A 15275-nucleotide genomic window follows, 5' to 3' on the forward strand; every position below is an offset into this window, starting at 1 on the left:
AAGGGTGATTATAAGTTAGATTATTGTCCATAAATATTCACTTTCCACCACCATGACCTACACAGACACACAGACACACACACACAGACACACAGACACACACAGACACACACACTAAGGCAGAATATATTTTGCTGTCTCTTGGCTTCTGGGATAGCCAGGTGGCCTGCTTAGGTCAACAGAACGAATATAGAAGTGATAACGTATCAGATATGAGCCCAGACTTCCTGAGGCCCCGTGTGTTCCACTTGCCTTTTAAAGAAAATAAGCCCAGGCTAGCTTGCGGGTCCCACAGGAGGATGAGAGTCACAGGGAAAGAACTGAGCCCAGATCAACTGACCTCCAGTCGCTGTCTAGATGCACGAGCAAGCCCCGCCAGAGTCATGTGAGCCTTGATGAGACCATCTGATCCCCAGACACAAGATGCAAAATAACATTGTTTGTGGTACGAGGCTGGGACTTTTTGTTTGTGACACTTTACTGTGCCCATAGGACACCTATACAAAATGTAAGCTGTAAACAGCTTTGGGCAAGTGACTAGAGTGGGGAAATAATACCGAGAGCTCATAACTCTTAATTCCCAGAAAAAATCAAGACGAGATAAAGTCCTAATGAAGTGAAGTGAAGTGAAAGTCACTCAGTCGTGTCCGACTCTTTGTGACCCCATGGGCTTAGTCCATGGAATTCTCCAGGCCAGAATAGCCTTATTCTTCTCCAGGGGATCTTCCCAACCCAGGGATTGAACCCAGGTCTCCCGCATTGCAGGCAGATTCTTTACCAGCTGAGCCACAAAGGAAGCCCAAGAATACTGGAGTGGGAAGCCTATCCCTTCTCCAGTGGATCTTCTGCACCCAGGAATCGAACCGGGGTCTCCTGCATCTCAGGCAGATTCTTTACCAGCTGAACTATGAGGGAAGCCCCTGAGTCCTAATAGATGCCTTTAACTTAATAAACGGGAACCAAATTCTCCCTCCTACTTTTACCCTTGCATCATTGCCACCTCTCAGCACCCTCACCATTTTGAGAAATGGCTATGATGTTCTACTAGTTACTCAGGTCAAAATGTTAGAGTCTTCTTGATTCCTGTCTTCTTTTCACTTCTCATCCAATTCATCAGCAGATTCACCCGACTCTGTTTAACAGAATCCAAAAGTGTATCTCATGCCGACCACCCAGCTCCAAGGCCCAGTCCTCACTGACCTGGACTTTGACTGCTGCCCCCTGGCTGATGTTTCCTGCTCCTGGATCTGCCCTCCAACACACTGTTCTCCAAGCAGCACCCAGAGTTCCTCCTGGAATGAGTCAGAGCATGCCTTTCTCTTGCTCACAACTTCACGGTGACTCTCGTATCACTCGGAGTGAAATTCCTTCCAATGGCCTGCAGCATCCTGAGGGAGCCACACCCCCGCCCCTGCCCTCTCGGAATGGGAACTCCTGCCGCAGTCCCCCTTGCTGGTTCCGCTCTAGCTCGGTTGGCTTTTGTGGCATATCCTGGCAGCACCCAGCACCCATCCCTCAGTGCTCACAGCTCCTCAGCTGGGTGATGACTTCCTGCTCTAAGAAGCTGCCAGTCTCTGCTCCAGTGCTTTCCCTGGTATAAGGGACCTGTACTCACAGAAAACCGCCGTGCTGGAAAACAACCCCACTGGATTTGGAGGCTCAGTACCCCTGTTTCCTCATGCCTCAGATGAGACATCACCCTCTGTTGTCCTGGGCAGCTGTCCCCAGGGACGGCTCATTCATGTCCCTTCCTTCCCTCCCTCCCTTCCCCACTTGTCCACCCAAACTTTCTTGGATCACTTTCCAAGCAGTTTACTTGCACTTGAATCCTTGTCTCCAAGTCTGCTTATATAGCTTCATTATCTGCGTGCTTGGGTGTGCTAAGTTGCTTTGGCGTGTCTGACTGTTTAGGACCCTATGGACTGTAGCTTGGCAGGCTCCTCTGTCCATAGAATTTTTCAAGTAAGAATCCTGGTGTGGGTTGTCATACCCTCCTCCAGGGGATCTTCCTGACCCTGGGATTGAACCTGTATCTCTCAAGTCTCCTGCATTGGCAGGTGGATTCTTTATGAGTGCCACCTGGGAAGCCCATAACATTTCCTTACTGTTCCTTAAACCATCCAAGCACACCTCAGGACCTTGCACTGACATTTACTCTGCCTCAGTGCTCTTCTTCCATATACCTGATTGGTTCACCCCATGCTCACTCATGTCTCTACTCCAGTGTTACTTTATCCAGCGCCTCCTTGACAAGCACACCTCTCCCATTCTTTCTTTTTCTTTTAACACTTTATCTGTCCTGTTTATCTGTTGCTGTCTGTCTTCCACTAAAACACAGCTCCTTGAGAGCAGAGTCATTGCTAACATTGATCACTCCTGGATGGCGGCATGCCCAGCACCTAGGACAGTGCCAGGCACAGAGTAGGTGCTCAGTAAGCACTTATTGAATTAATGTTAGTTTTCCCATTTTACAGATGTTAATGATAACAGCTGGGTGTCCAGCTGACTCAGTGGGTAAAGAATCTGCCTGTGATACAAGAGACACAAGTTTGATTCCTGGGTTGGGAAGAGCCCCTGGAGGAGAGCATGGCAACCCACTCCAGTATTCTTGCCTGAAGAATCCCAGGGACAGAGGACCCTGGTGGGCTACAGTCCATGGGGTTGTAAAGAGTCAGACACGAGTGAAGTGACTGAGTACTGAGCACACATGTACGCAGCGCTAGTAGCTAGCCCTCACTGAGAGCTTGAGATGGGCCAGAGATTTATTTATGCTGACCTTTAACTCTCTCCAGGTAGGTACCAGGGCTATCCTCACTTCACAGTTGATGAAACCGAGACACAGAGAGGCTAAGGGGATCACCAGCCATGAAAACAAGATGAATAGCAGCCAGGATTCAAACCCAAGTAGTCTGGTTCCACAGTCTATGGTCTACAGCCCTTTGCAGCTCTCCCTTTGAGTCCCAGAAATGTCCACAATCACACTAGTCACAAAGGTGATCAGAGCACAAGCTCCATGTTGGCTTGAGCTTGGAATTTTAGTTTTTTTCCAATTATAAAAAGACACATATTGAAGAGAAATTGGAAATCCAGGGGGGAAAATTAAACTATTAAATCACCGAAGAGCACTGTTGACATGCGGTTGTTTTTATCCCAGACTTTTTTCAGGCCAATGTATGTCTCAAAGATTTGACGCGAAATGAGTATCATGCAATTCACCCTTCTGCCTTGCTTTCTACAATCTTGTTTAAAATTATTTTTTTACTGGAGTATAGTTGCTTTACGATGCTGTGTTAGTTTCTGCTATAGAGCAAAATGAGTCAGCCGTACGTATACATAACCCTCCTCTTGGGGCTTCCTTCCCGTTCACGCAGGGCTTTCCTGGGGGCTCAGACAGTACAGAATCTGCCTGCAGTGCAGGAGGCCTGGGCTCCATCCCTGGGTCAGGAGGACCCCTGGAGAAGGACATGGGAGCCCGCTCCAGTGTTCTTGCCTGGAGAATCCAGTGGACAGAGGACCCTGGTGGGCTACAGTCCATGGGGTCACAAACAGTATTAGAGTGACTAGTACACACACACACACACACACATGCACGCATGTGCACACACACACAGACACACACACACGCACACACACATACACACACACGCGCACACACACACAGACACACATACAGACACAGACACACACAGAGACACACAGACACAGACACACATGCACACACACGTACACATACACACACAGACACACAGACATACAGACACACACACACACGCACACACACACACACGCACACACACAGACACACAGACATACAGACACACAGACACACACACATATGTGCACACACACACATGCACGTGTGCACAGACATACAGACACACACAGAGACACACACATGCACACACATACACACACACGCACACACACATATACACACAGAGACACAGACACACATACACACAGAGACACACATACACACAGACACACATACACACATAACACATACACACACATAACACATACACACACATGCACACACACACACACACACACACACACACACACACACCCATTTAGGTCACCACAGAGTACTAGGTAGAGTTCTCTGTGCTATAAAGTATGTTCTCATTAGTTATCTATTTTCTATATAGAATCAATAATATATATGTATCAATCCCAATCTCTCAATCTAATATTATACAATGAACATTTGTTGCACTCATATGCTTTGAAAATATAATGTGTAATGTCTACACAGTGTTCCATTTAAACAAATTGCCTTAATTTATTTAGAAATGCCCATTTAGAAATGCCCTTACTCTTACACATTTAGCCTGTCTTAAAATTTGGGTAGTGAATGAGTGTGTCCTTGAGTCTCTGTGTCCATCACTGGACTATTTCCTTAGGACCAATTCTTAGACTGGTCAAGACTAAGAATTCAAGACTGCTGGGTCAGAAAGCGTGGATGTGGCTAACAAGGCTTACTTCCAAATGGTGATCCCAAGAGGCCTGACTAATATTCATTCCCACCCGCGCAGATAAAACCCCAACACCCTTTGCTAGAGGTTTCTTGGCTCAATCATGCTGCCCTCCCAATGCAACCAAACTCAGATTTTACAGATGACGAAAGAGGGCCCAGTTCAGCTGGGTGCCTTGCCCAAGAGAAAAAGTGTTAGTCACTCAGTTGCGTCTGACTCTTTGCAACTGCATAGACTGTAGCCTACCAGGCTCCTTTGTCCATGGAATCCTCCACGCAAGAATACTGGAGTGGGTTGTCATTTCCTTCTCTAGCAGATTGTAGGAACAACAAACAGCATCTCCTCAAAACTAGGAGAAGGTAGACCAAGAACCAGGTGATACCTACCAAGCAGAGATTCCCCAGCCTGGGATGTTACCCCCTCCATCCCTCAACTTTTGACCACACACAGACTCTCTTGCAAAGCAAATAACACTCTGCATCTTCAGTGATTCCAGAAACTGCACCTCTTGGAAACTGCCAGAACATTTCCAAATCATGGTCGAATTATGATCTCCCTCACCCACACAGTCACCAAATGACCCATGCGAGGAGGAATTTGCTATTCACGGCAGACAAGATCCAACACCAATAAAATGTCCTGGCCTCAAGCTGTTCAAAGGGAAGCCTCTATTTCCAAATCTAGAGTAAAAATAATAATAAATTTGACAGCTGTCAGCAAGTCATAGGTAAAGGAAAAACATAAGGCTTTGTCTTTTGCCGTTCTCCTAAAACAAGACAAGATTTCTGTCACCTACAGTGCTTTAGGTCACGTTGGTGGGATCATACGAGTTTCAGAGTTCAGTCAAAGCTGTCACTTGAAAAAGAATTTATATCCCCATTCCAAGGCCAGGGCTGCATATTAAAATCTTCCCACTTCTCCTTTTAAAACTGGAGTTTCTGGTTTCTTTATCCTAACACATATCAAAAACGATCTTTGAAAAATGGCAATTCAGCCCTTGGATCTTTAATTTTGTTTTCTCCATCCAATCTGGGAAAAACAGATATATTCAAAGACAGATATAATGCAGATTTAATATACAAGTTTCTCACTTCTCTGTGTGTGTTACTATTTTATTTTTATTGAAGTATAGTTAATTTATGATGTTGTGTTAGTTTCAAGTATATAGCAACGTAATTCAGTTTTATATATACTTATAGAATATGTATGTATATTATTTTTTTACATTCTCTTCCAGATTATTGCCAGATAAAGAGGAGTATGGTTTTCTGTAGCAAACAGCAGGTCCTTGTTGTTTGCCTGTTTTATATATAATAGTGTTGGAGACTGCAGTCATGAAATCACTCTGATGCTGAGAAAGATTGAAGGCAGGAAGAGAAGGGGGCCACAGAGGATGAGATGGTTGGATATCATCCCCAACTCAATGGACACGAGTTTGAGCAAACTCCAGGAGACAGTGAAGGACAGGGAAGTCTGGCACCCTGAAGTCCATGGGATTGCAAAGAGTTGGACACAACTTAGCGACTGAACAACAAAGAGTATAGTAGTGTGTATCTTGGCCTTCCCTGACAGCTCAGACAGTAAAAAATCTGTCTGCAATGCAGTAAACCCAGGCTCAATCCCTGAGTTGGGAAGACTCCTGGAGAAGGGAGTGGCTACCCACTCCAGTATTCTTGCCAGGAAATCCCTTGGAGAGAGGCATGTGGTAGGTTACAGTCCATGGGGTCTCAAAGAGTGAGCAACTAACATTTTCATTATCCCTAACTCTAACTTTATCTCTCTTCACCCTCTTTCTCCTTTGATAACCATAAGTTTGCTTTCTATGTCTGTGAGTCTGTGTCTGTTCATTCGTGTCACGTTTTAGATTCCACATATAAGTGGTTTCATGTGGTATTTGTCTTTCTCTGTCTGACTTACTTCACTTAGTATGGTAATCTCTAGGTCCATCCATGGTGCTGAAACTAGCATTATGTCACCTTTTTTTTAGGGCTCCCCAGGTGGCGCCAGTGGTAAAGAACATGCCTGCCAATGCAGGAGACATAAGAGACACAGGTTTGATTCCTGGGTTGGGAAGATTCTATGGAGGAGGACACAGCAACCCACTTCAGTAGTCTTGCCTGGAGAATCCCATGGACAGAGGAGCCTGATGGACCACAGTCTACAGGGTCGCAAAGAATCAGACCTGGCTGAAGTGACTAAGCATATGCATTCTTTTTTATGGCTGAGTAATATTCCATTGTGTGTGTATGTCCGTGTGTGTGTGTATACACACCACATCTTTATCCATTCATCTGTCAGTGGGCACTTAGGCTGCTTCCACATCTTGGTTGCTAAAAATAGTGCTGCTATGAATATTCAGGTGCATGTGTCTTTTCAAAGTAGTGCTTTCTCCAATCTAATTTTTTTTTTCAATTGGTAAGGATCATCTGCTTAAAGGGCACTAAACTTCTACGAGCAGATGCAGGGTCTTCAAGAGCTTAAGAGGCCTCTATAATTTATCTTCTTTTAGGTATTTTAGATATTTTCCTTTTAAATTTGCTTATACTTTTATTTTGAAACTTCATGTAATTTTTCAAAAGTCAGCCTTGACTGTGAACCCCTCAAGATAAGCTCAACCTCCTATCACCTATTATCTCAACACACTACCCCATCTGGTGTCCAGCACTTAGCTGATTCTCTTTACACATTTGTTAAGCAAAGGAGAAAGCTCACGGATGTGAAATGATTTACCCAGGTTTCATAATGAGGCTGTCAGAGGCAGGTTTAGAACTCCCCCCTGAGTCTAATCCAGTCCTAGTCCCCCACCCAGAGAGAGAGCCCAGCTAGATTTTCTGCAGGCCTGTCCCCACTCCAACTGCCTGGATATCTATTATGTTGCCTGACAATGCCAATTAGGACTAATGTTGAGAACGTCCCTAAGTTTAATGCATCTTTTTAGACATTTAAATGCATTTTGGTCACAAACTTCTATCAGTAAAACATTCCTTTCTTTTTTGGCCATGACATGCAGCATGCAGGATCTTAGATCTTAGCAGTCAACCCTGTGCCCTCTGCAATGGAAGGCTGTATTTTTAACCACTGAACCCACCAGAGAAGTCTCCAGTAAATCATTTCTTAACTCGCACTCTTAATATCTTGTAAATTTGTTGTTGTTCAGTTGCTTAGTCGTGTCTAACTTTTTGTGACCCCATGGACTGCAGCATGTCAGGCTTCCCTGTCCTTCACTATCTCCTGGAGCTTGCTCAAGCTCATGTCCATTGGATCGATGATGTCATCCAACCATCTCATCCTCTGTCATCCCCTTCTCCTCCTGCCCTCAATCTTTCCCAGCATCAGAGTTTTTTCCAAAGAGTTGGCTCTTCACATCAGGTGTCCAAAGGATTGGAGCTTCAGCTTCAGCATTAGTCGTTCTGATGAACATTCAGGGTTGATTTCCTTTTGGATGGATTGATACAGTCTTGTAGTCCAAGGGACTCTCAAGAGTCTTCTCTAGCACCACAGTTTGAAAGCAAATTCTTTGGTGCTCAGCCTTCTTAACAGTGCAGTTCTCACATCCATACATGACTCCTGGAAAAGCCATAGCTTTGACTACATGAACCTTTTATAGGCAAAGTGATGGCTCTGCTTTTTAATATGCTGTCTGGGTTTGTCATAGCTTTCCTTCCAAGAATAAACGTATTTTAATTTCATGGCTGCAGTCATTGTCAGCAGTGAATCTGTCCCTGCTTCTACATTTTCCCCTTCTACTCGCCATGAAGTGATGGGACCAGGTGCCATGATCTTGGTTTTTTCCATGTTTAGAATACAGAGACAAGAAATGCCACCTCAGTCATTTTCCATTTTGATCCTCAGCAACAAGCAGAGGTCGTTCCCATTTCTACCAGGTGGTGACGCTCGAGGCAAACGGTGCTTCTCAATTGGCCCGGAAGCGCTAATCCTGAAAGTGCTTTCCAAACATGACCGTCGGAGCGTGGACTGGAGACGGTCAGAAACATCGCTTTGGGGTGAATGGGATAAGCGTCTGGAAACCGTGCCCAGAAGACATGGATCTGCATAAAGCCGAAGAAGAAGACCTAAAAGGAGTGGGGAAGCCTAAAGGGAGATCTGGCCACTGGGTAAGGGGAGACGCCGGAGTAGCCTGGACCCCTCGCAGCACCTGGTGTAGCTCTGCGAACAGAAACGAATTGTGTGGAAACCCCTGCAGCTCGGCGGCGGGAACCCCAGGCCCTCCCGTGCGAGGAGCAGGGCGCTTGGCATGGTCTCTTCAGCACCCAGCAGCTTCGGCCCCGTATGCATCCCAAACCGGGCTGTGCAGGGAACAGTGAGGAACCGAAACCAAATCTTAGAGAGCCTTGCTGGGGTTCAGCATTTCAGAATTAACCCTCATTTCCGCTTTTCGGATGTCATGCGAGGACTTGTCAAGTCAGTTTGTTCTCCTTTCACTTGCAAATGAATTCAAAGTGATTGTTTTTCCCCCGTGTCTTATTACCTTGCAAAATTATGACTGCCTTTTGTAAGTACGGTAACAAGATCTGTCCTTCAGATCGCTGTTTAAGTATGGGTGATTCTTGTCTATTTAAACAAACCTAAAAAAATAAAATTGGAGCACATAGGCAAAAAGTTCAATTTGAGGAAGGAAGTGCTCCTAAAAGCTAGGACTGTACATTTAGCTTAAGTCTGCACATTTTTTCAAGAGATGACTTCTAAAATGAAATGTCCCAGCATTTTCTAGTCTTTTCAATAAACAAAACATATGCCCTTTTAAGAATAAAATAAACTATCTGGAGATATTCATTTGGATTCCTTTCTAAATTCTAAATAATCTGTAATTGGAGTCATAGTTGGAAGAACGTCTGTCATTCCATTCCTTGAAAATTTGGGGAAGGACAAAGAGAGAGCCCTGTGTCTCAAAATGGTGCAATCGGAAGAATAATGAAAAGAACGAGAAAAAGCCAGCATCCTCCAGGGCAAGAACCACGTTTTATGAGGCTGAATCATGAAGCAAATTGAGTAGAATATCATACACTTCACCCAGAAACACTCAAGTTCAAGAAAGACTTCGCGTTAAAAGAAGAGAACAAGATCCTCTGCAGTGTCATTTCCTAGTTTTCTGTTTCATTTTGTCTTTTGAAAATTCTCTGTGACTTTATTTTCAAACCCACAGGGCTCTCTGTTCTGGGAGGAGTCAAGTCCTATATGAAAAACTAAGAATGAAAAACAGACTCCTTTCCCCCAGGAAACACCCTTTGAATATATCTGTGCGTGTGGTTTCTCTCCCCAAACAACTCTCATATAACCCCCAAGAGTATATGCAGATGTTGGGTTATGAGCTATTCATTGTGCAATTTGGAGGAGACAGAAAAATGGAAAATGTGTTGTTCAAAATTTTTCAGGTGGCTGATTGGATAAGGACTGCACAGAAAAGACATTCCAATCTCTGGTTTTCCCAGCTGCACACATTCCTTACAGGAGATGTACACTTCTGTGAAATACAAGATCATGGTCAGTAAAAAAAGAGAAATGCTTATTTGAAAACAATGTAGTCATTTTCTCAAAGTTATACCATAACCCAATTTAAAATAAGATGGGAAGAAACCACTGATATTTTGATCCAGTACTAAATTAGAGTTCAGAAAACCAAATGCCTAAATAATTCATTATGTGAAAGCTTGTCTAAGCTTTGGTCCCTATATTCAGAAAAAGTATCAGTTTACCAAAATATCCTTGACCTATTTTTCTTCCTGGTAAAGAATAATGGAAGGGAAACAGCAGTAGAGTTCTTGATTAAATATCCAGAATAAAACCCCTACATTAAAAGATTAAGTGGCTGGGAATGCAATTTCTGGAGGTAGGTTTCCTGGGTTGGAATCCCATGTCTGCAAATTGTTAGAGTGGTGCCCATAGACAAGTGATTTAAACTTCCAGTGCCTCCGTGTTTTCATCTGCTAAATGGAAATAGCCACCATTCTTAAGATGGCTACAGGTTCAAGTTAATACATGTAAAGCATTTGAGATAGGTTCTGGGGCAAGAACATATAAGGTGCTCAATAAATTTTACTCTACTGCTGTTTCTCATAGGAAACATGTATTTCCCAACACAGAGATAAAAGGCTTCATTTCCACCATGTCTCAGTAATCCTGTGTCTAATACATCATGTTTTGTAAGGTTTTCAAAAATGCATGTTACTTTACTAACAGAGAGCATTAAACGGCTCTATAGTTTAAAGATAGCTCTATATAATAAGGATAAAACTAAGTTCAAGGTTTTTTTTTTTTTCAGTGTGTTTTGATATTAGGGGAATACTTAGGGGAAACATCCTAAGTACTCAACAATAAGGAAATAATTAAGAAAATTATGGAAGGGACACAAAATGCTTACAAATAATTTAAATAGTATAAATAAGTGATGGTGACATGTTAAGTGGAACAAAGGCATGAGAATTTTCATGAATTGTATGCTTTCAAACAGGTTATAAAATGGATAGGGAAGGACTGAAAGTCAAATGCTATTTAGTTGGTTCTGTGAGTGGTGGAAAATGAGTGGCTTTATTTTTTCCACTGGGTTTCTTTCAGATTTGCCAAAATTTCACTAAGTTAAATGAGCACTTACTTTGTGCAAAGTACATCTCTAAGTATTTAATGTATATTAAGTCATTTACTCTCAACAATTTTTTACTTAGATGGACTGTTGGTCCCACTTTACAGATGGGAAAAAAGCAAGGGATACTCAGAATAAAAAAAACTACTTGTGGCTACACTCCTTCCTACTAAATGGGGACGCCAGAATTCTAAAGCAGGCTTCTGACTCCACAGTGCTCTACACAATCAAGTTACCTGTCTTCTTCAGTATTCATCACTTGAAAATCAGGAGGAAGAGATCATTTTTAAAGAACTTTATTTATCAGAAAGTAAATCTTAACAAAATATGGTGTTTACAAAACATTCTTCATATAGATTATGGATTTGGTCTTTATACAGCCCAAAATATAATAATATCTGAAAAATACTAAACTTGTGTGAGTTGTTTTGATTTTTCTAAAATGTTATTTCTTTCCAATATCTTTTTTGAAAGTAACTTCTAGAAATACAAATTCAAATTTCTCCTCTAAAAAAATACATAACTACTATATTATTTAAAAAAACACATGTTTTTAGAAGCATATTTGAATTGGAGATATCTTAGAATATTTTTCTGCAACTTGGATCTGGAAAAAAGAATTACAGAGTGAGCAGGAACTAAAAACTGACTTTCACTTATTATGGAATCATAAACCTCCACAAAATTCCATGTTTATTTCATTTTGTATCCTCCATGAGGATCAAGGTAAATAATTGAATGTGAAAGTGAAAAAGAAGATATTTCTTCTTCATTTAAAAATACATTCAATTTAATATCTTAAGGGAAGCTTTAAAAAAAGAATTGTGGATTCAAGATCCTAGTATTATGGGAGGTGGCAGATTACAATGACCAAGGTCATTCACCCCATTAACTGACATTCAAATGTTTTCACTCAACAGATATTTATTGACTATCTTCTATTGTGCCAGCCACATTCTAAGATTTAGAAGAGCTGGCAAATCCTTCTGAGATGCCTGCTCAGTCCAGGAGTTTGAGGTTAAGAAGAGAATTACAGACATTTGGATCTCAGGAAACAAAACATGAAGAATATGCAGAACTATCCAGTGTCAACTCTGGACAAAGCTTCCTTTCAAAGAAGTGAACATAAAGACTTCTCCTTGAAGGTGTGTTGGTAGATGATGAAAACGGCAGACAAGGGCTTGGATGATGCTGGAAGTTGGAAACAAGCAACAGAACTAATGAAAGGTTCGTGGAAAGCTTTATTCATCAATGAGCCAGTAGTAAACCTAAAACAAGCAGCATCATTCAAGTGGTGAACATTGGAGAATTGAAACACCGCATAAGACTTTAAAGCAGGACACACCCTCATTGACTCAAATTTGGCATAAAACCATGTCCTCCTGGCTTTCCCTTTTTTTTTTGTTTTGTTTTGTTTTACTGTTTGTTTAATCAAATTACACTGGCCATTCTACAATTGCATAATATCGTGATTTCTAAAAGGAAACCATTGGAGTTCATTCCATTTCTGTTAATCAAAGAAGCTTTCTTAACCTTAAAACTGACTTCCTTCTAGCCTTTAGAATTAAACTAAGGGGTGGCTTTTGTCCCCCAGTCTTGCCAGGAAATATGAAAGTAGAACAACTTCATCTCTCTGTATGCACATGGAGATCTGCCCAGGAAATGTCCCCTAAACTCTAAAATATTCCTGTTTGGCAGATCAAAAGTGGTTGTCGTGAGGTGTGAAAAAGTCTTTCTTTATTTTTAAGATATAACACTGAAACTGACATATTGCAACAGGTTTGAGCACAATTTGTGTCTAAGAAAGAACTTTTAGATGTGTCTAGACCCCAAGAAGCAAAGAGTGTGTCCCTGGTGTGTCCCTGGGACATGAAATCTCAGGGTTCAAGGAAGTTCATGGTCCTGAACTCAGGTGGTAAAGAGGAGGACCCTTCACCTCTCAAGCCTTTGTTTCCATACCTGAAATAAAAGAGAGATTGAACCAGAGTCCCTCCAAGGCTCCTCCTTGTTTTCACATTGTGGTTCTAAGAATGGTGAAATGCAAGGAGACAGTGAAATGATTTTTCTCCATGGAGTTTACTGGGCTCTGTGGAAGACCTTCCTCCTTCTCACCCTACCAGATTCTAAAGGACTCTCTGGGTGTCTCTGCTCAGGGCTTTTCTTGATCACGCTTGAGCCAAACTTACCTTCCTGAGGGATGGGACTGGAAGCCACCAGCCATCACCAGCTCTGACTCTTCTCTTGGGGTTTTTCAGCATCCTCTTAGAGTCCCAGGCAAGAATACAAAGAACCTAATATTGCCGAAGAAAACAATAGAATGGGAAAGACTAGAGATCTCTTCAAGAAAATTAGAGATACCAAGGGAACATTTCATGCAAAGATGGGCACAATAAAGAACAGAGATGATATGGACCTAACAGAAGCAGAAATTAAGAAGAGGTGGCAAGAATACACAGAAGAACTATACAAAAAAGATCTTAATGACCCAGATAACCATGACGGTATTAACCCAGATAACTCATCTAGAGCCAGACATCCTGGAGTCCAAAATCAGGTGGGCCTTAGGAAGCATCACTACGAACAAAGCTAGTGAAGGCGATGGAATTCCAGCTAAGCTATTTCAAATCCTAAAAGATGATGCTGTGAAAGTGCTGCACTCAATATGCCAGTCAATGTGGAAAATCCAGCAGTGGCCACAGGACCAGCAAAGGTCAGTTTTCATTCCAATCCCAAAGAAAGGCAATGCCAAAGAATATTCAAACTACTGCACAATTGCACTCATCTCACATGCTAGCAAAGTAATGCTCACAATTCTCTAAGTGAGGATTAAACAGTCTGTGAACTGAGAACTTCCAGATGTTCAAGCTGGATTTAGAAAAGGCAGAGGAACCAGAGATCAAGTTGCCAACATCCATTGGATCATAGAAAAAGCAAGGGAGTTCCAGAAAAACATCTATTTCTGCTTTATTAACTATGCCAAAGCTTTTGACTATGTGGATCACAACAAACTGTGGAAAATTCTGAAAGAGATAGGAATACCAGACCACCTGACCTGCCTCGTGAGAAATCTGTATGCAAGACAAGAAGCAACAGTTAAACCAGACATGGAACAACAGACTGGTTCCAAAATGGGAAAGGAGTACATCAAGGCTGTATATTGTCACCCTGCTTGTTTAACTGATATGGAGAGTATATCATGCAAAATACCTGGCTGGATGAAGCACAAGCTGGAATCAAGATTGCCAGGAGAAATATCAATAACCTCAGATATGCAGGTGACATCACCCTTATGGCAGAAAGCAAAGAGGAACTGAAGAACCTCCTGATGAAAGTGAAAGAAGAGAGTGAAAAAGCTGGCTTAAAACTCAACATTCCAAAAACAAAGATCGTGGCATCTGGTCCCATCACTTCATGGCAAATAGTTGGGGAAACAATGGAACCAGTGTCAGAATTTATTTTCTTGGGCTCCAAAATCACTGCAGATGGTGACTGCAGCCATGAATTTAAAAGACTTGAAAGAAAAGCTATGGCATATTAAAAATCAAAGACATTACTTTGTCAACAAAGGTTCATCTAGTCAAAGCTATGGCTTTTCCAGTAGTCATGTATGGATGTGAGAGTTGGACTATAAAGGAAGCTGAGCACTGAAGAACTGATGTTTTTGAACTGTGGTGTTGGAGAAGACTCTTGGGAGTCCCTTGGACTGCAAGGAGGTCCAACCAGTCCATCGTAAAGGAAATCAGTCCTGAATAGTCATTGGGAGGACTGATGCTGAAGCTGAAGCTCCAATACTTTGGCCACCTGGTGCAAAGAGCTGACTCATTTGAAAGACCCTGATGCTGGGAAAGATTGAGGGCAGGAAGAGAAGGGGATGGCAAAGGATGAGATGGTTGGATGGCATCACCAATTGGATGGGCATGAGTTTGAGGAAGCTCCAGAGTTGGTGATGGATAGGGAAGCCTGGCATGCTGCAGTCCATGGGGTTGCAAAGAGTCAGAGTGACTGAACTGAACTGAATATTGCTGACAAAGGTCCATCTAGTCAAGGCTATGGTTTTTCCAGTAGTCATATGTGGATGTGAGAGTTGGACCATAAAGAAAGCTCAATGCTGAAGAATTCATGCTTTTAACTGTGATATTGGAGAAGATTCTTCTCCAGTGGGACTCCAAGTGACTCCCTTGGACTGCAAGGAGATCAAA

The 15275-nt window shown here is 42.4% G+C and overlaps 1 long non-coding RNA gene across 1 annotated transcript; it reads left to right on the plus strand.

The window, feature by feature from the left end:
- The first annotated feature begins 8449 nt into the window (after window positions 1–8449).
- LOC122445187 lies at window positions 8450–12450 on the plus strand. Its single transcript, XR_006270470.1, has 3 exons — window positions 8450–8766; window positions 9872–9980; window positions 11997–12450. It is a non-coding gene; the product is annotated as an uncharacterized LOC122445187 (long non-coding RNA).
- Window positions 12451–15275: the final 2825 nt, after the last annotated feature.

The sequence above is a fragment of the Cervus canadensis genome, chromosome 7, assembly GCF_019320065.1.
Source record: "Cervus canadensis isolate Bull #8, Minnesota chromosome 7, ASM1932006v1, whole genome shotgun sequence".
NCBI lineage: Eukaryota > Metazoa > Chordata > Mammalia > Artiodactyla > Cervidae > Cervus > Cervus canadensis.